Here is a 19,899-nt window from a genome sequence, read left to right on the forward strand (position 1 = left end):
TTGCTTATTTTTTCTTTAAGCAATGGCCTTTTTTTCTGGCCACTCTTCCGTAAAGCCCAGCTCTGTGGAGTGTATGGCTTAAAGTGGTCCTATGGACAGATACTCCAATCTCTGCTGTGGAGCTTTGCAGCTCCTCCAGGGTTATCTTTGATCTCTTTGTTGACTCTCTGATTAATGCCCTCCTTGCCTGGTCCGTGAGTTTTGGTGGGTGGCCCTCTCTTGGCAGGTTTGTTGTGGTGCCATATTCTTTCCATTTTTTAATAATGGATTTAATGGTGCTCCGTGGGATGTTCAAAGTTTCTGATATTTTTTTATAACCCAACCCTGATCTGTACTTCTCAACAACTTTGTCCCTGACCTGTTTGGATAGCTCCTTGGTCTTCATGGTGCCGCTTGCTTGGTGGTGCCCCTTGCTTAGTGTTGTTGCAGACTCTGGGGCCTTTCTGAACAGGTGTATATACAGTGGGAGAACAAGATGTGAACACTGCCTATTTTGCAGGTTTTCCCTACTTACAAAGCATGTAGAGGTCTGTAATTTTTATCATAGGTACACTTCAACTGTGAGAGACGGAATCTAAAACAAAAATCCAGAAAATCACATTGTATGATTTTTAAGCAATTAATTTGCATTTTATTGTACCTAGCCTGCTTGCTTGCACCAGGGATCTTCAATTCGGTCCTGGAGGGGCCGAAACACCTCTGTTTTTCATCCTCTCCTTCTAATCAGGGCTAATTCAGACCTGGGACACCAGGTGAGTGCAATTAACTACCAGGTAGAAATAAAAAACAGAAGTGTTTTGGCCCTCCAGGACCGGAATTGAAGAACCCTGAGCTAGGGTGACTATCCGAAGTATCGTGTTATGTGGAAATCCCCTCTTAGGTCCCGCCCTGTTCATGCTCCCTCACCCATGCTCGCATTGCCCAATGGTCCCCTCGCCCACTTCACTTCCCTCCATTGAAAATTAATGGCGTTCTCGCCCTATTGCTTTCAACACGGGTCAGTGGATCTCGGCAGTCGCTCACTCGCGAGCGCTCCTTAGACCGTACGTGACAGACATGGAGCTCCGAGATGCTCAAATTACAAACAAAGGAAACAAACCAAAACATTTTTTTGTAGGCTTAGAGGGTATTCATGTGCACCTAAACATCGCATCCACTTCGAGGATGCAAACAGGTAAATTACTGCATTTAATTATGAAACTGAAATGCGCCAATAACTTGACCAACATTTCCTCAACACGTGATTAGACTCATGATACCGGCTTGAACATGAATTTATTTTATTTTATTCACGATGGAGAAATGTATTAACAAATATATTGGGGGAAATGAACACGCCAAACCATTTATAAGGGGATGGATTTAAGTGTGCGAGCGCGCATCCCATCCCCACTTAATTATGATCTTCCAATGAAAAATCTCAACTTAATTCCCATTGAAATATTTATTTAGAGTTTCTGACTAAAATCAGGAATAGGCCTATGTCATCCATAGTGTGTGCTATCTCTCTTTATCTCTCTCTCTCTTTCTCAACAGCTGGGCAATAACAGGCTCTTGTATCCTCTAATTCAATATTTATTCCGACAGAATGATGAGAGTAAGCAACATTATACAGTTATTTGATTATGAGCCACTCCACCCATCTGCTATTTTCTGAGTGAAAGTGTCATATTACCACCCATCAGGGTAACAGTGAGCTAAGTGTCTTATATCCAGTTATATATTTTGTGACAGACCAATCACACCCACCAGAAGCAATATTTAGCATTGCTTGATGCAACTGGTTTCAGTCCATTTTATTGCCATAGATACACAAGGCCTACACATTGCATTGGGAGGCAGGTTTACAAAACAAGCCAGTCAGTGAATACAAAAAAGGGATTGTTAGCTGCAAGTACTGCCATTGGGGACCACAGTAGAAAAGGAGATCCAGTGCACTTCTACTATCTTCAGTTTCTTTTCTCTCCATTCTTACTTAGGCTCATCTCTTGTAAGAGTGCCCTGAAAGACATGGTACATCTGAATGGCCTCATGTAGATAATGCTCTCTTTCTTCCACCAAAAGTCCTATTAGCCAAGACCAACTTAAGACGTCAAGTTTGTCATTGGTAGCTCACCCCTACCTTACCATATAGTTTGTACACTATTGGAAGTATTCTAGGTAATGAGCCGTAGAGCACTAACTCACAATGGGTAACCAAATACAAGGCTGGTGGACAGAAGGTCAAGTGTTAGTCTGACGGATGGAACATGACATGAGGTCTCCTGTCCACACCTTTGTCTTTGGTGACCATGTCTTCGGTAGAGTTGACAAAGCAATGCGTTCAGCAGGCTCTTTCTTTTCTTTATGTGGCTCTTTTCTCCCTGAGAAATGTTTTTACATAACCTCTAGGGAGGCAGGCACAAAGCTGTCTCTGTGTGCACATTTGTTTGGTAACACCCAGCAGCACAATGGCAAAAGGTTGCCTCAATGGAGCATTAGATGAAAGACTGTTCTCTCCATAAGGCTTTCTACAGAGCCAACAATTATGTTGCGCATTCATGAGAAATGACATATGTTGTATGTGGGAATGTTAACTCTGATATAGTATGTTGGTGTTATTTTTTTCTTGCATTTGGTATTTTCCAGTCATAGCTTTGTAGCACAGAAGACCTGTCTGGACAGGTAGGTTTGAATACAATGAGGCCGTCAACCCTTTTAGACCTCCCCTAATGTCCATCCTTCCTAAGACTCCTGGAGTACTGAGACCCTGCCTCCTCTCGCCCCCTAGCCATGTAAATTAGGAAACATTTTGTTCGGAGGGATTTAGACAAGCTGTCAATAGAGATGGTCCCCAGGAGTTTTCAGGTGACTGCTCAGGTTTCCCTGAGTCTGCACGTCAGCTGCTGAGGGGAAGTAGAGGGACACAAGACTGATTTTCTTCTCCCCTCATGTAGCTTGACTGTAGTTTGTATACTACTACTTATCCTCCTTGTAGATCTAAAGGGCATTCAAAGCTACTATGACGACTGTAGAGGTGGATAAATGTCTGTGCATGATCACAAAACATACATTTCAGACATGTAAATTGAGCATGTCAAAATAATTTATTGTTTATAGGAGCCCAGTTTCCTGCAGAGCAAAGCTGTGTATGACTTCCATGTCCATCCATAGAAGCTTCAAAGGACATCAAAGATCTTTATTATAAAGGTAAGGCTGGTCATTTTTGTATAAGACAGTTTTACGATAGGCCTAAATAATCTATTTATCTAAGCTAATTGTAACCGAACCATAGTAGCTTAGCTCATATAACATTTTTTTTAACACAGTTCTGATTTATATATGATTCATTTAATGGTATTTTATATTCTCTAGCTTTGGCAAACATACTGTAGCATCCCAGAGAAAAACAATGACATCTTTGGATTTGGGCTACTCTATGCAGGAGTGCTCATGTATCATCCCGCCCAGACAAAACATTATCTCAATGAATCCCCCTCATTCCATTTATTAAAAAGCCTGGGCTGGATTCCCCCTGATATTATTGTGGCTTAATCTTTAGCAGGGACAGCAGTTCACACACTGTCTAGACAAAAATAAAAGTCCCAGAGGCTCCTCTTGGAATCCAAGGGCATGTTGGGATTGTGAAGCTGAAAGGGTTGTGGTGCTAGAGGAATTCTGTTCGCACAGAGCTAGAGAAATGTCAGCTCTGGTAACTGGGCCCAAATTGTGCCTGATGAGTAAGCTTTGCCATTGTCTAGCATTGTCTGGCTTTGGGAGAACTCATAGTGATAAATCAGAAAGAATAAATTGTGTGGTAGACCTTAATCTGATAACAAGTCAGTCAGTCAGTCAGACTCAGTCATAACACAAACCTCTCCTAGATTAAAGTGAATTTGCAGACATATGCCCCGCGGTTTGCTTTGTCTTTGATTTCTTCGTATCATATGGAATGGAAAAATTTGATTTCTTCCATCTCGCATGGAACAATTCTGATGCGAATTGATTATTTTCCAGAGAGGATGATCAATTAGTGTTTTTCCTTACATGATTGGAAACAAGAATGTCACCCAACTTGGCCATGCATCTTGGCTTCGGAAGAGTTAGTAGATTGGATTATTATACTGTATGTTTGACTATCTGTATGTTAAAACCAGAATGAACAACGACGAGTATGGTGATGAAGTTTTCAGCAGTTGAGATGTTGTGTCATCTCAGTGCTCTGAGAGAGATGTCACATAACCCAGCTGCCAGAGAGACAGGACAGGACAGCCTAGGTCCCTTTCCTTCTCTGCTAATGGGAATTCCTGATGAGATCACTCAACAGACCCTCTTCAACAAGCCAGCTTTTATCAGGCTGATTACAGCCAAGCCTCACCTGCCGTGCAACAGGTCCGTAGTATCTTTTGATGTCGACTCACCTTGAGCCTGCATCCCTGAGCTCACTTGCTCTCTGGAAGGGAGTGTTGACTCCAGCTAGAGATGTTGTCATTGACAAGTTAATGAAAGTGAACCTAGATTGTATATTTGTACTGTGATCTGAGGTTTTAAATAACAATCATTTTGTCAGCCCCATTATTTGCATATTTGTATTTGCCTTTTTAACACACAGCTACACACAGACACACATGGTACACACAGTTAACCAGTCCTTGCCACTATTTATAACACATGTCCATTCTCTTCAGCATATGGGGGCTTCAACTATTGCTTCAGGTCAGAACAAGGGCTTAAAATCTGCATTCTGCAAACTGCAATCTGTGTGTATTTGTTTCGCAACACTGATATGATAGAGAGTATTAGCAAGGACCCTGCAAATCCTATGTTTTTTTTTGGGTCTAAGTAAAGGACTTAAGTGAAGGTTATTGCTCCCAAATGAGAATGACGGAGATGTGCTGATCCCTTGAACATAATCAGATGTTAAAACACTGAGAGAATGCACTCTATTGATATAATACTACTGTTTAAAATGGTATTTCTCCCACAGCAGTGGAACAGGGCTAGGATGTTCACTCTTCAAATGTATCCACTGGGTCATTACTTCAGATTAGTATTTTGTAGTTTCGTTCTCACACCAGTGTTTGTGAATTTGGTATAATTATGTGATAATGGGTCAGAGACATTGATATAACCATAGAGACAGACTGCATTTTTCTAAGGCCCTGTAGAAGCAACTTGAGAATGGATCGGTGAATTATTATAATAGTCAATTCAGGATAAATTATCTAGCTACAGTCCCCTGTAGCTCAGTTGGTAGAGCATGGCGCTTGCAACGACAGGGTTGTGGGTTCGTTTCCCACGGGGGGCCAGTATGAAAATGTATACACTCACTAACTGTATGTCGCTCTGGATAAGAACGTCTGCTAAATGACTAAAATATAAATATATTGTGAAAATATCACAGCTATGTGGTGCTGTTTGACCTCATACCAAAGATGGTTTAGGATGAAGATATGTAGAAACGGATTATCCAATACAAACCCCTGATCACGCTGGAAGGTGATGTCATGGCAACGGTGGTTAGATAAGTTAATGCGTAGAAACACGTCATCAGGTCTAACGGTTGTCTTGCAGCGAACTGCGCATGTGCAGGTCATTAAATCAAATGGACTCCTTCGATATAAAGTAGTTTTGAAGAAAATGAAAACGTGTCAGTTTGTCACTTTCACGAGGTTGGAGTAATAACATGTTCAGCTACTTAAAGACATTGGCTCGAATCTAGGTGGTGCCTTCATTGACTTCTCAAACCCCAAACCCTGTTCTGGCCTGTCGAGTCTGCTTCCCAAGCGTTCTCGGAAGTATCCCAATTGTGGGCCTCTTGGTTTAGAAACTCTTTACTACTGCTCATACCATGCAAACCCCATTATATTTTTGTTTAATCTTCCCCGGTGTCAATAATCCTTCTCTGTAGGGTGGCCTGTTGTCTACCAGTCCCAAAATGTATAGATGCAGGTCTAAAACGCTCTCTAAATACTGGGGAGGCCTGAAATACAGAAAGTGACAGTTAAAAAGCCATGAAAGGCTCACTAAGGCATACCCTGGATATTTCTCCAGCCGCAATAGTAATGCTGATTTAAGTGGGTGGCAATCTTCTTCTCAGTGAGTGCAGTTTTTCCTTTTTTCAAATGTAGACCTTCTTCGGACACCCATCGAGTAACCATTTTATTTAATCTCTTTCTATAAGCTCTCACATATGCCCAGACAACAGGTTGCCAGGACAACTCGATTGACCTTTTTACCTCAAAGGAGGCCTCGGCTTTTAATGGCCACATTGATCTAACAAAAGGTCCCAGTTCCCACTCTATACTTGCAATTTTAGTAGAAATGCTACATATGTGAGTCAAAGTTCAAAGTATTTCTCAGCTATAGTATGCTGGAGCCCGATCATAAATGTAGTACACTGTTTTTACATAGGTGCATTTCATCAAGTATATTGGTGTCTGTGAGACAGATAAGTCAGATTGTTTAGAAGTACTGAGATAAATCAGATGAGTATTGAGCATTTTGTTGAACAGTAGAGCAGGATGGGTCAGAGCTGTTGCTGAAGTATCCTCTCATTTCATGATTCATTCCCATCATCAGAGAAACCAGCTCCGGATACCCCTGACCTTGCCCTTGCCTTCCACTGATTAACACTCACTCAGGAATGGAGATAAGATTATGTGTGGTACCAAGACTGTGAGAAATATACTCCCAGGTCTTCTTGACGGCTCTTATAAAGGGAGGGAGAGAAGGAGAAAGAGAAGGAGAGTGAGAGAGAGCACAGATTAGATCAATATCTTGGCACACGTTTCTGTTAGATGGCAGAATGTCTGAGGGCTTTAGATCAGGTTTAATAAAGGTACAGATGTAGGATCTTAATTTGATCACCCTGTTGCAGGAGAACTTAAAACGTGTAGTGTATTTTAGGTTAAAAAGGCTTCTGAAGTTTGTAATTTCCACTGTGACATTTCAGACTTGATTTTACCTTATGAAAAATGTATCAACCCCTCCAAAATGTCCATTAATTATAATCCACATAATAATTCACATTTCCTGTTGCTGCAGGATTATTTTCCTGGTGTAGCAAACTGGCTTAAATTAAGATTCTACATCTTTAGAATTGGCTTAGAATGTATTGTGTTTGACAGGGCATGGCCTGTAGCCATTGTCCCAGAGGATGCACACAGGAACAGTCTGCACTGTGCACAGCACATTCATTTTTTCCTCCAAGCGCTAGGCTACCACTGTTTGTATACCCATGTGTGCAGGTAAGACTGCCAAGTCAAGGTCAGAAATCATATTGGTATTTTCATTTACACACTGCAAGATTGGTTCGCTCTGCGAAATGTCAAGCAGGCCCTCTTGCTGGGGGTGAATAATTCCACTGCCGTGTGTTCTATGAACGTCTCTGTTGACTTGATCCCGGTCAGGTCAGTGTGTTTGTGAGCATGTCATAGCTGGGGATTGGACTGCTTGGCTTGGAATGTGGGGTTCTCTAGAGTTTCAAAGTGAGCTGGAGATATGCCCTACAGGCACTCAGGGACTCTTCAAGGAGGCGCTTGTGTTTATCTGTCAGAAGGCCTCTCTGAACTGGATGAGCTCAGGACCCTAATCAGTGTTCACTTATGGAGGGCACATCATTAAATGAGAACAAAACAATGCAATACCATAACATTGAAGAGTATTTTGCATTACATGTATTTGTTTGGGAGACACCCTTATCTAGACTGAGTTTTAGTGTCAGCAGCATTTTTTTGGAACATTACATTTACATTTACGTCATTTAGCAGACGCTCTTATCCAGAGCGACTTACAAATTGGTGCATTCACCCTATAACCAGTGGGATAACCACTTTACAATTATTTTTTTTTTTTTTTTTTTTTAAGAGGGGGGTAGAATGATTACTTTATCCTATCCCAGCTATTCCTTAAAGAGGTGGGGTTTCAAATGTCTCCGGAAGGTGGTGAGTGACTCCGCTGTCCTGGCGTCGTGAGGGAGCTTGTTCCACCATTGGGGTGCCAGAGCAGCGAACAGTTTTGACTGGGCTGAGCGGGAACTATGCTCCCGCAGAGGAAGGGGAGCCAGCAGGGAGGGAGTATTGTTGAATAGTGTCCTGCATACAGTTTTCTTATGGGACTAGTGGTCCAGCAGCCATCTGTATGTGTGTGTGATGTGGATGTGGGCTGCACTACCCACTCTTTGAGGGGAGTGTGGATGGAGGTATTACAAACCTCCTGAAATCTGAAGTCACTTTGAAGTGAATATGCAGGCTTTGAAATCTTATCCACAACAGGGTTTTGTTTTTCTTTAGTCAAGCCCACATGTGTACTTTAGATCTTTAACCATATCATTTTCACTTTCCTGCACTATTGAGACCAAAGACATTAGGGGAGAGGACGTGCTTCGCAAGATCAGTTCCAAGGATGCAAATGTGCTGTTGATAGTAGGACAACTTTTGTAACTCTTCAGCAAAGATACAGGTATAGATCAGTGGAGGCTGCTGAGGGGAGGACGGCTCATAATAATGGCTGGAATGGAGTATAATGGCTAGAATGGAGTGAATGGAATGGTATCAAACACATGTGTTTGATACCATTCCATTTATTCCATTCTGGCCATTATTATGAGCCGTCCTCCCCTCAGCAGCCTCCACTGGTATAGATGCATTGCATAGAGAAGGCCAACGATGATCTGATATGATGAATTTATCAGTCTCCTTGAAGACTAACTTAAGACCATAGATTGATGTGCAGAAGGGAGTTGTACATCTAGGTTGCATCCATCAACTACTGTAAAGGTGTAGGTGGGGCTGCAGTATCAAGCTGATGAAATGAAACCCATCCCAACCTGTGGGGAGTGCTTCTATGCACGTGTCTGCATGCCTAAATAAACACTCTTCTGCCGTGGGCTGAGGACAGGTCTGTGTGGCCGGGATTAAGGCTGAATAAGTGATAGATTGGCCTGACGTCAGAAGAACCAACAGTCATTCTGTCCATATGAGTGATGAACATGGATGTGGAGTTGTCTCTGTTGAATGAGTTCTGTGATTTATTCCTATACCTGTGCTGTTTTTGGTCGCTGTTTCTACTGCAACACCAGAAAATAACCCCTAATAAAACTGTTGTGCTGAAATGGGTGAGAATGTAGTTGCAGTATGCACTGTGGGTGGAACCTGATGATAGGTGATAGATTATTTTTTACATACTGGTGGTGGGGACCTCAATGGATGTACAGCACAGCAGTCAGCTGAGATATACAAAATTCCCTGTTTCTAAGGATTAATGCATCACAAAATGTCACCCAAAATGTCACCATTTCTCATTGAGCTTAACATTAAAGGAAAAAACTATCTTTGGGTATTTGTTTCATTAGTCCCGTGTAGCTCAGTTGGTAGAGCATGGTGTTTGCAACGCCAGGGTTGTGGGTTCGATTCCCACAGGGGGCCAGTATGAAAAAAAAAAATGTATGGACTCACTAACTGTAAGTCGCTCTGGATAAGAGCGTCTGCTAAATGACAAAAAAATTAAATATGTAAAAGAATTAGTCCATTGTTGACATAGTCCCAAAATGTTTTGCTTGTCAACACTCAAGTTTACAAGATATGTAACACTGCAGCATCATATGATGCAAAATGCATCATACCGGGATGATTTCTGTATTTTGAAAGTTACATATCTTGAAAACTTGAGTTCTGACAAGCAAAACATGTTGGGACTATGTCAACAATGGACTAATGAAACAAATACCAAAACATAGTTTTTGGGAAGAATTTTCCTTTTGACATACACCAGACAGGTGCAGTGAAACATGTTGTTTTACAGGGTCAGCCATAGTAGTACAGCACCCCTGGAACAAATTACGGTTAAGTGCCTTTCTCAAGGGCACATTGACTGATTTTTAACCTTCAGCTTGGGTATTCGAACCCAGCGACCTTTCGGATACTGGCCAAACACTCTACTTGCCAACCTGAATAACCTAACTTTTTCTCAACATAGACCTACATCAGATTGAGCCAGAGGTGGATTGTGTTAAACACATCAAAGAGCAGGTGTGAAATTACAGTCATATAGAGAAGTGCCAAAGGGCCTTACTTCGACCTCTTTCTCACTCTCCCTCTCTCCACCTCAATCTTTTAAATTGCTTCTGTCTGCCTCTCTCCCCCTCTCACTCCCTCTTCCTCTGAAAATGCAGGTTTTGGCCAAACTGCCAGGCATTAATCCAGCTTTGTCGATGTGCCAGGTCCCCTCCGTCCCACCCCCAGCCCAGATCCCAGATGACATTTAGGAAGGTGAAAATTACCCATAGCATACACAGAGCAGATCACAGTGTTCCCACACACAGACAGAACAACCTCAGTCCTCCTCATATCCAGCCACTATGGATTAGGGCAGACAGAGCCCCACACATTAAGGTTAAATTATTCCAGAAGCCCAGAGCTTTAGCTTTTTAGCCCACTACTGTGCAGTGCTGTGGCTATGGCTGCTGCTGTCTGTCTCCCAGAGCCATGCTGTGTGGAGAGGCTGATGGGGGTGGAAGATACCATGGTTGGGGATCAGGGGTCATTCATCATCAGTCTCCCTGGATCCTTCTCTAAGCACTGTGTCATTGTCAGCCATCTCCTATCTGGAATATGTATAAACAATCCAGTGCCATCCCCTGCCTTCTTCAGAGCAGTAATAATGATAGGAGTGATGGCCTACTATAATCATTCTTATGATTGCATGACCAAGTTATTGTGTGTTTTTCTATTGCTTTCATTAGAATTATAAGTATGTTATCAGAGTTTCCAGAACTTGTTGGAATGTTCTGTATGCAAACATAAGGGGGCCATACTCGTAAGCGTTAGAAGAAGTTTAAGTTTAAACTTTTTCTCTGTCTCAAAATGCGCATCAGCCAAATAATTAAAATCATTGACATAGTTGCATGTGATCAAATGCTATGTTAGCTGTTTCCATCAGATAACCTGGCAGATTTAGCCCTATGCTAATCTACACAGCCGTGATTATATCTGGTTCAAATTCCGTATCAGCCAATTAAAATTGTCTATGTTATTGCATTAGTGTGTTGAGAAGAGAAGTGCAGCCAAAACCTTGTAATTTACATAAGATTACAAATTGTTGGAGTCCCTCTTGCAGGCCGACACATAAGCTACTGGCACTGCTACATAAACCATTTTCGCTGCTATAGGCTATATTACATAGACGTGTAGGCTACACTTACGTGCATAACGTTTAATATGCATTATTATAATCTTCCACTTTGTCACATATGCTTTATTTGATTCGAGCATCGAGGACCAGCAGGGAATAGTGTTTTCCTTAACAAAAGTGCTTGATGCGAGGGGGGCTCGAACCCATGGTTAATATGCACTGTCATTTTTGAGTCAACTGCTTTGGCGGTGTGTGCCACCAGGAAGGTTTAAAATATCTCTCTAGTGGTCAAGTTGACCTATTTTAAGAAATGCCATTGGTTGGTGGATATAAAGTTTAAGATCTTTGATAGGCTGATGCGGAATTTGTTACAGGAAATAATCACTGCCAGCTGGGTCAGGTTAGCTTAGGGCTGTGTGGTAGGTAGCCTAGCGGTTAGGAACAGTTAGGAGCATTGGGCCAGTAACCGAAAGGTTGCTAGTTTTAATCCCTGAGCTGACTAGGTGAAAAATCTTTCTGTGCCCTTGAGCAAGGCACTTAACCCTAATTGCTCCTGTAAGTCGCTCTGGATAACAGCATCTGCTAAATGACTAAAATGTTCAATGTTTCAATGTTTAATCAAATATTTTATTTATTTTTATTTTTATACCTAAAATCAAAAATCAAAAGGCTAAATGATCCTTGCTATGAGCATCTTAAAGCAATTCCATATGTTAGCTTAGAATTAGGAAGGTCTGAAAAATGTTGGAAATTCTTGCCTACTTCACCCATATTTAATTTAATTTTAGCCAAAAAAGTAGTGTGTAGTTCCAGTAGTTAGCTACACCGCTACATGGCAATTAATTACTGAAAACACTACCAAGATTTGAATTTAGTTCAACTACCACCAAGCTACTGCAAAATAACATCAATTACTAATTGAACTACATGTATTTCACTACTCCCCAACACTGTCGTTTGATCACGTGCAACTACATTGACGATTTTAATTGGCTGATGTGCATTTTGAGACTGAGAAAAAGTTTAAACTTAAACGTATTCTAATGTTCGCAAGTATGGCCCCAATGTGTTTTTATGGTCTTATCATTGGTTATTATGTCTCGACAGGATGTCAGTTAACCATACCAGCCTTTAATATATGGGTGAAGTATTATTGTGATGCATTTATAAATCTTTCTTGATCAAATAGTTCCCCTGCATGTGTCAACAACACAGCCCACAATGTATTATACTGTACTTAGAGGGCTATTGACGTTGGCAAACATCTCAGCAAGGATGATATGAGGTCAGTTATGTTAAAGAACATCATAGGCAAGGAAAGGGACATCTGAGTTTTCCCTTTCGATGAAAATATATCATAGTTAAGCCACAAACCAAATATTGAATTTACAAAGGTTTAATCTGGCATACCTGACTTAAGTCTTCATAAATCTGTTGCCTTTACATAATTAGTTATACCAGCAAAGCATAATGGTGTTATTTACTATGAAGATTTTCACATACAGATGTAGGATCGTCATTTGATCACCCTGTAGCATGAAAACATTTAACTTGTAGTGGTTTTTTTTTCTTTCTTTTTTTTAAGGTTTAAAACTACTTCTGAAGTTTGTAATTTCCACTTTAAAATGTCGGACTTGATTTTCACGAAAAATGTATCAATCCCTACAAAAATGTCCATTATTAAAATCCCCATAATAATTCACATTTCCTGTTGCTGCAGGATTGTTTTCCTGCTGTAGCAAACTGGCTCAAATTAAGATTGTACATCTGTACATTTTACCACATAAGACACTTGTTCTTCCATATTTGACATGAGGCTTAAAATTGAAAAATGGCTCATGCCAAACAGACATTAAGCTATTGTCTATGAACAATAAGTTAACAAATAGCATCCTGAACAGCCAGTTACTGCCATTGACATCTGTGTATACAAGTGCGCTATCTATAAAACAGCCCAACACAGCCCCTATTCTAACCCATTTTCAGTAGATGGTAAAGGGAAGATAGATATGAGATACCATTGTGTATTCATATTCGGAGGTGTCACGCCTGTGGTTTCTAAAGATATCTTTGTCTTGTCAGATGTGTTTGCTTACGACTGGGTGGGGTAGTCACCCTCTTTGTGACTGGGATAGCTTGAGATAATATATGTTTCTTGTGTAAATGAGATCACTGCATACCAAAACTAGCCAAAGATTGGACCCCAATATTTATCACAGATTTTAGCTTCATTCAGATGAATATCTTAAAGGTCCAATGCAGCTGTTTTTATCTCCATATTAAATATTTTCTGGTTAACAATTAAGAGCCTTCTTGAGATTGTTTTTCAATTAAAAAGGTCAAAAAGAAACAAAAATAGCTTCTTAGCAAAGAGCAATTTCTCAAGCAAGAATTTTGCTAGGACTGTCTGGGAGTGGTCTGAGTGGGGAGGGGAAAACTGAAAACTAGCTGTTATGGGTAGAGAGTTTGGAACTCTCTTTCTTATTGGTCTATTAACTAATTTACTGCCTGGTGATGTCACGCCATCCCACCTAAACAGGATGAAAATTTCAAGCGGTCTTTTCAAACAGCTATTACACTAAAAGGGCATGATCATAATTTTCAAAATGTCACAGTATTATTTACGTTTTAAGTTTTAATGTCACATGCAGTGTACAGTGAAATGCCTTTCTTGCAAACTCAAAACCGAACAATGCAGTAATCAATAACAATGTAATACTAGAAAATAACATAAGGTAGAACAAAAACACACAAGAAATAAGAATAAGAAATAAGAACACAATAAAGTAAGTAAGTAAGCATACTATATACAGAGTCAGTTCCAGTACCATATTTACAATGTGCAGGGATACTAGAGTGATAGAGGTAGATATGTATAGGAGTGACAGTGTTTGTGTGTGTGTTGGAGTGACAGTGTGTGTGAGTGTGTAGGGCCCTGTGAGTGTGCATATTCCAACCTCATAGTGTGGAAATATATATATATAAAACACAGGAAAATCACGTTTTTAACTGCACTGGGCCTTTAAGGTAGGTCACAAGTTTATATGTGTTGTTTCATTATTCACTTCAGAATAGAGTATAATCATACATAAACAACACCAGTATGTGTCTTGAAGATGTGGACACACTCTATGTTAGAACTTCATCAATGTCTTTCTTTATCCTCCCTTGCAAAGTCAACAGACAGCAGAGGAGGACGATTAGGCCCTGGCTTATGGTTCTGTGTTCAGGCAGCCCACAGTCACATTTAGATTAAGAGCTACTGAATCCTTCCACAGGTGGCTTTTGACCCAGTTAGTTGACCCGTTATGACCGTTGACATGATTTACCAACCTTTTGTTATGTATCAGCACATTTCAAAACAAGAGTGTTAAAATCTACATGGCTAACGTCAAGAATTTACACATAGAGCAAGTTGAGTGAACACACCATTCATTTAGCTGAACTGACAATAGGCATATATTATGTACCAGTGGGAACTGTGGTTGACATCCTGGCACCAGCCAAGCTTTCTTCTCCAGTTCCTTCTTTTCCAGTGAGGGCTGCTGGGATGTGTCTGGGGTGTTATCCACAGTTGCCCACCCGTGTGTCAATGTAGACTAGATGGATGAATTGGCTGCCATAGTGAAGGCATATCTGGGGCATTTACACAGCAGGACCTTCCTCTCTCACAGATGGAGCAGATTCCCTCATTGAACCATCCATCAAAACAGTACAACCAGACTCCTACACATTCATAAAGAGTTATGTTATCAAATCTGTTATGTAAAGCTGTGAGCAACTGTGTTTTATTATCATGTGTTTATATGGATGTCCAAACCTCAGTTTAACCGTGTGAAATTAGCTTTTGTCATGGGAGAATGTATGTTGATACAGAAACATAGACTGCTTGGTGCAGTCCAATGGTTTCTCTGTTTCTCTAGCCCGCAGGAAACAAGTTCTAGATGTCCCTCTTTCAGAGTGTGCCCATCAGATATCCAACAGTTTCCTATCAGTCACTTTCTATTTGAAGCACGTCAAATTCCACATACCTGTGTTCTATCTCAGAGGGAGACTTTTCATGGACAGTTGATGTGTGATCAAAACATAATTGTAAGGTAAACTATCTGAAATAGTTTGGAGAAAATATGAGACACTCGTATGTTTGTAAGAAAACGTGAGTATCTGGGAATGTGTGTGTGCTTGAATGCACCAACATGGTTCCCGTTACGGAGAACAAAGCCCTTATTTGTTCCCAACAGCCTCGCTCAGATGAAACTTCAGACTATTATGAGAGCTACTGAAGGATTGGGGGGCTTGGGTTAGCTACATGTGACTCTCTAGCTAGCAGCCTACCTTTGTCTCAGCCTATTGGAAACTATGCTATGCATTTACTGTAGGAACGTCACACCAGAAGTCTTAGGATGCCTGAGAATGTAACACCTACCTATTAAACTTGACTATATTCTGTGGTCAGTCTCAATGTTTGGGAAGATGGAGGCACTGCCAATCAGCCATACTAGAGATTTTAGTGGTCTGAGCATGACATGTATGTCATATCCTCTCTATGACGCCAACAGTACTGTGTCTGCCCCACCCCCAAACCCAGGAGCAGCTGGGTCTTAAATCCACCAGGCAGGCATTGTGAAAGACTCCAACAATACAGCCATAGAGAGCGAGATGGAGAGCGAAAGATGGAGACGGTGTGTGGGGCTCAGCGTGTCCCCCTACCACTGAGAGGCCTCGGGCTCCTGGCTCTCCTGGCTTCCCTAACAAGCGACACACACTTCAGCTCAGATGTTTTCTCATGACTGCTAAAGAGCTTTCGGCCTGCTCTCTAATAGAGCCCTTTATGAGGGAGCGGCGGGGTCCGATTTGTCTTCTGTAAATACTATATGGCATGCCATTGTCAACAGGGGCCAGCCCATCTGTGGGAGGCAGAAGGCCTTGATTTATCCCCTTTTTTACCCGGTTGCAGATGCATTGTATTTTCTTTAAGCGTGGGAACACCTCTATGGGGAGAACCTTCTCAGGAAAGGGCACATTTTAATGGCTTAAGAGACTAGTCAGAATAAACAGTCAAATGAAGGTCCGACATGGAGGGAACTGAACAGAAGTTCCAGTCCACTGCACTGAGAAGAGAGGTGAAGTAAAGGCAAGCTTCTCCAAGGAGCAGCCATGATGACAGCTCAATATGAATTTTGGAATTCAGAATTCCATCCCGAACACCAACATCATTCCACTGTGTCATTCCATAATGCAGAAAATAACATATTCTGAAGGCTTCTGCGATAAAATGCCTCAATACTGAAGTAGAAGCATTTATTTTAATTGTCAGGCTGTTACGTTATCAGTTATAAGGGTGTGGGTCAGTTTGTTCTTGTACCATGTGAGTGTTATATTGTGACGTATGTAAACTGGTTTTACATGTGTGGGATGACTTTTTTACAGACTGACCCTGGATTTCCACATGCAGTTAATTTGTTTAGCAGGAGGACCTTTGTGCAGTGGGTGTAGGTCCCCATGCTCTGTGACATGACAAACACGTCAAGGCTCGTCTGAGAGGAAGTTTCGTGTTTAGCTGTGTCTTGAGCTGCAATACCATGTGCTATGACTGTTTAAAGAGAGGGCAAGTCCTATAAACCCCCACCCATGAAGAGCAAACGAGGTCCATAAACACACACAAACAACATGTTCTGGGACTGAGGACCTCAGGTCCCCAGACAAAGTAAAGGCACTGTAACTGCTTTCTATAATGAGTATTTCACATGGTTATGCAATCTCATGTAATAATCAGGTGTGATTTTAGAGCTGCTGTTATTTGTTGGTGCCTGTGGTATGGTCAAGGGTCAGAGGTCAGAGCTGTGTCCAAAGGTTAAGCATGTCACTGAGGTGGTAAATGGAGTTGTTTACAGGTCTCCATTTTGAGTTAACCAGACTATTGACTAAACTATTTAGGCCTACTGCAGGCCTACAGGTCCTTCAGAAAGTATTCACACCCCTTGACATTTTCCACATTTTGTTGTGTTACAGCCTGAATTTAAAATGAATTAAATTGAGATTTTGTGTCACTGGCCTACAAACAATACCCCATAATGGCTGTCTAGCAATGATCAACAACCAACTTGACAGAGCTTGAAGAATTTTTAAAATAAAAATGTGCAAATATTGTACAATCCAGGTGCGCAAAGCTCTTAGAAACGTACACAGAAAGACTCACAGCTGTAATCGCTGCCAAAGGTGATTCTAACATGTATTGACTCAGGGATGTGAATACTTATGTAAATTACATATTTCAGTATTTCATTTTCAATACATTTGCCAACATTTTTAAAAAGACAAATCTTACTTTGTCATTATGGGGTATTGTGTGTATATATATAAAATATATATATTTAATCCATTTTGAATTCAAGTTGTAACACAGAAACATGTGGAATACGTCAAAGGGTATGAATACTTTCTGAAGGCAATGTATATCTGGTGTTGATGTTGCTGTTAATTTTGAAGTGGAAGAACGATTGTATTGGTGATTGCAATACACTTCTGTCCAACATGTGTTTTCAGTTAATACTTGTACAGTCATTTGTCCCTAACACTCTTTGCAAAACATGTTAAAAATCTGTGGTATTCACATTCTAATTAGCAGGTTGGTGTGATCATCTGCCTCAGCCACTGTAAAATGGCCTCTAGGCTTGTTCCAGAGTTTTTTTTCCAGAGTTTGAGTTTAAGCTATAGGTAGACTCAGTGATATTACGTAGATGCAGAAAGTAAACAGCATAGTGGGTCAATTTCCACAACAACTAAGAGCGTTGAAGCACGAGGCTCAGCTTCTCCCCTGTTTTGGTGCCTTGGCTACCATGCTGTAAAACAGCGTGAAGCGATCCCATGCACATGTGAAGATACTGTGTGTGACTGTGTGAGAGCGAAGTCTTGCATCTCGCTCATCTCAATATCTGTGGTGCTGCTCGTGGCAACGTCATTTCGCTGAGTCTACCTTTAATGATGTCATAACCCTGTGTGTATAATCCATATGTTATTGCATTGAGAAATACTGTATGTGTACGTGAGTGTTATTTAGTATTTTATTACAATCCCCATTAGCTACTGCTAAAGCAGCAGCTACTCTTTCTGGGGTCCACACAAAACATGACATTTTTACATTTTAGTCATTTAGCAGATGCTCTTATCCAGAGCGACTTACAGTAGTGAGTGCATACATTTTCATACTAGTCCCCCGTGGGAATCGAACCCACAATCCTGGCGTTGCAACTGCCATGCTCTACCAACTGAGCTACACGGAACTAATACGACATAATACATAACAATAATAGACAGGTAGATCACAAGGACAGAACTACATACATTCAAATTAAGTATAAACACTTTCATACATTTATGTCTTCATAATCATGTTATTCATATACGCTACTGAATACAAGAGCAACACACAAAAAGGAAAATGGAAATGCAATAACAAGGATTGTGTTGCAAATAGGCATAGACTTTTCGCTAAATTCCCCTGACGTGAATATAGCAACATTGTTTCGCTAAATTCCCCTGACGTGAATAAAGCTGCCTTGTTACCATAGTTAGCGTAGTTACCACCCACAATGGGTTTCCTGGGATAAAATGCAACATTCATGAACATGAAATAACCAGGCCTTGAATTTTGAGCCTGAGTTATTGTGCTAGGCTTTGGACCTGCTCATAATATTAACAATATCCCTGTGAATCAGATGGAATTGTTACGCTCCTACTCATATAAAATGAACCAGAATCAGATTGGAGTTTCACCTAAGGTCCTTGGCTCCCACTGAGGCTTTCACCTCAACCACCGTGATCAGAGTTAACCGACGTGTAGTTTCCTCCCTCTAAAGTTTCAACTTAATGGTTTCTACCTCAGCAACTTGTCTTACATTTCCACCCTCATGCCCTACACCACATTCACACACAGTAGCGTCCACCAGTCACACACATACACACATATCAGTACATACTTAGGTATCAACTCAAGGACAGAACTACATACATTTAAAATAAGAATACACACTTTATACACTTAAAGATGCACTATGCAGAAATTGCTCCGTCATTTACTGGTTGCTAAAATTTGAATAGTTTGCCTAACTTCAGTTTGTGACAAAACAAGCAAGTATAGTGTAGAGAATCATTGTAGAGAAATGATATTCTTCATAACCAAAAATATTGTATTTTCAGCTGTTTAAAACTGGTGTACAAACCGAAAGTAAAGACTCAAAAACGAAACTTAAGAACGTGAAGCATAGAAATAACTAACATAGAACAAATCTACCGCTTCCTAGACTTGTTATCAATGAGAATGACAGATCTACAACTCACCTTTCTATGTGAATGTAGTCGGGTCGCCCAAAAAGTTACATATTACAGCTTTAAACCTAACATTACATATATCAATAATGTGTTGCTCTACTGAGGCAGGCCCTGATATCTTAATGTCACTGCACCAATGTTCTTTAAACAACCCAAGTTATTCTTACAACACCAGTTAGTCAGTGAGCTGAGCAGACTATCATATCATACAGAGCATGACTGAAGTCCTTACCCTACTGAGGCTTTACTTACATGTTTTCTCTAAGCAGGCCCTGATATCCTAATGCCAAGGGCACATCTTGTCTTTAATTTTAACCCAAACACCAGATCTGCTTGGGAGGGAGATGCTACAAGCTATTTAGGTCAGAGGCAATGTGCTGTGGTGCTGTTTTATTAGTTTTTAAAGCTGTTTTTGCCGCTTGCTTGAGTGATTTGAGATGGCAGAGAGTTCCATGC

The 19,899-nt window shown here is 40.8% G+C and overlaps 1 long non-coding RNA gene across 1 annotated transcript in view; it reads left to right on the plus strand.

Moving 5' to 3' along the window:
* Positions 1–926: 926 nt before the first annotated feature.
* Positions 927–19,899, plus strand: part of LOC121559482 — a 33,325-nt gene continuing 14,352 nt past the window's right edge. Inside the window, exons 1-2 of the long non-coding RNA XR_006658336.1 lie at positions 927–1,174; positions 3,100–3,189. This is a non-coding gene — a long non-coding RNA (uncharacterized LOC121559482). The remainder of the gene's footprint in view (positions 1,175–3,099; positions 3,190–19,899) is intronic.

Source organism: Coregonus clupeaformis, unplaced genomic scaffold (genome assembly GCF_020615455.1).
Source record: "Coregonus clupeaformis isolate EN_2021a unplaced genomic scaffold, ASM2061545v1 scaf0159, whole genome shotgun sequence".
NCBI classification, from domain to species: domain Eukaryota; kingdom Metazoa; phylum Chordata; class Actinopteri; order Salmoniformes; family Salmonidae; genus Coregonus; species Coregonus clupeaformis.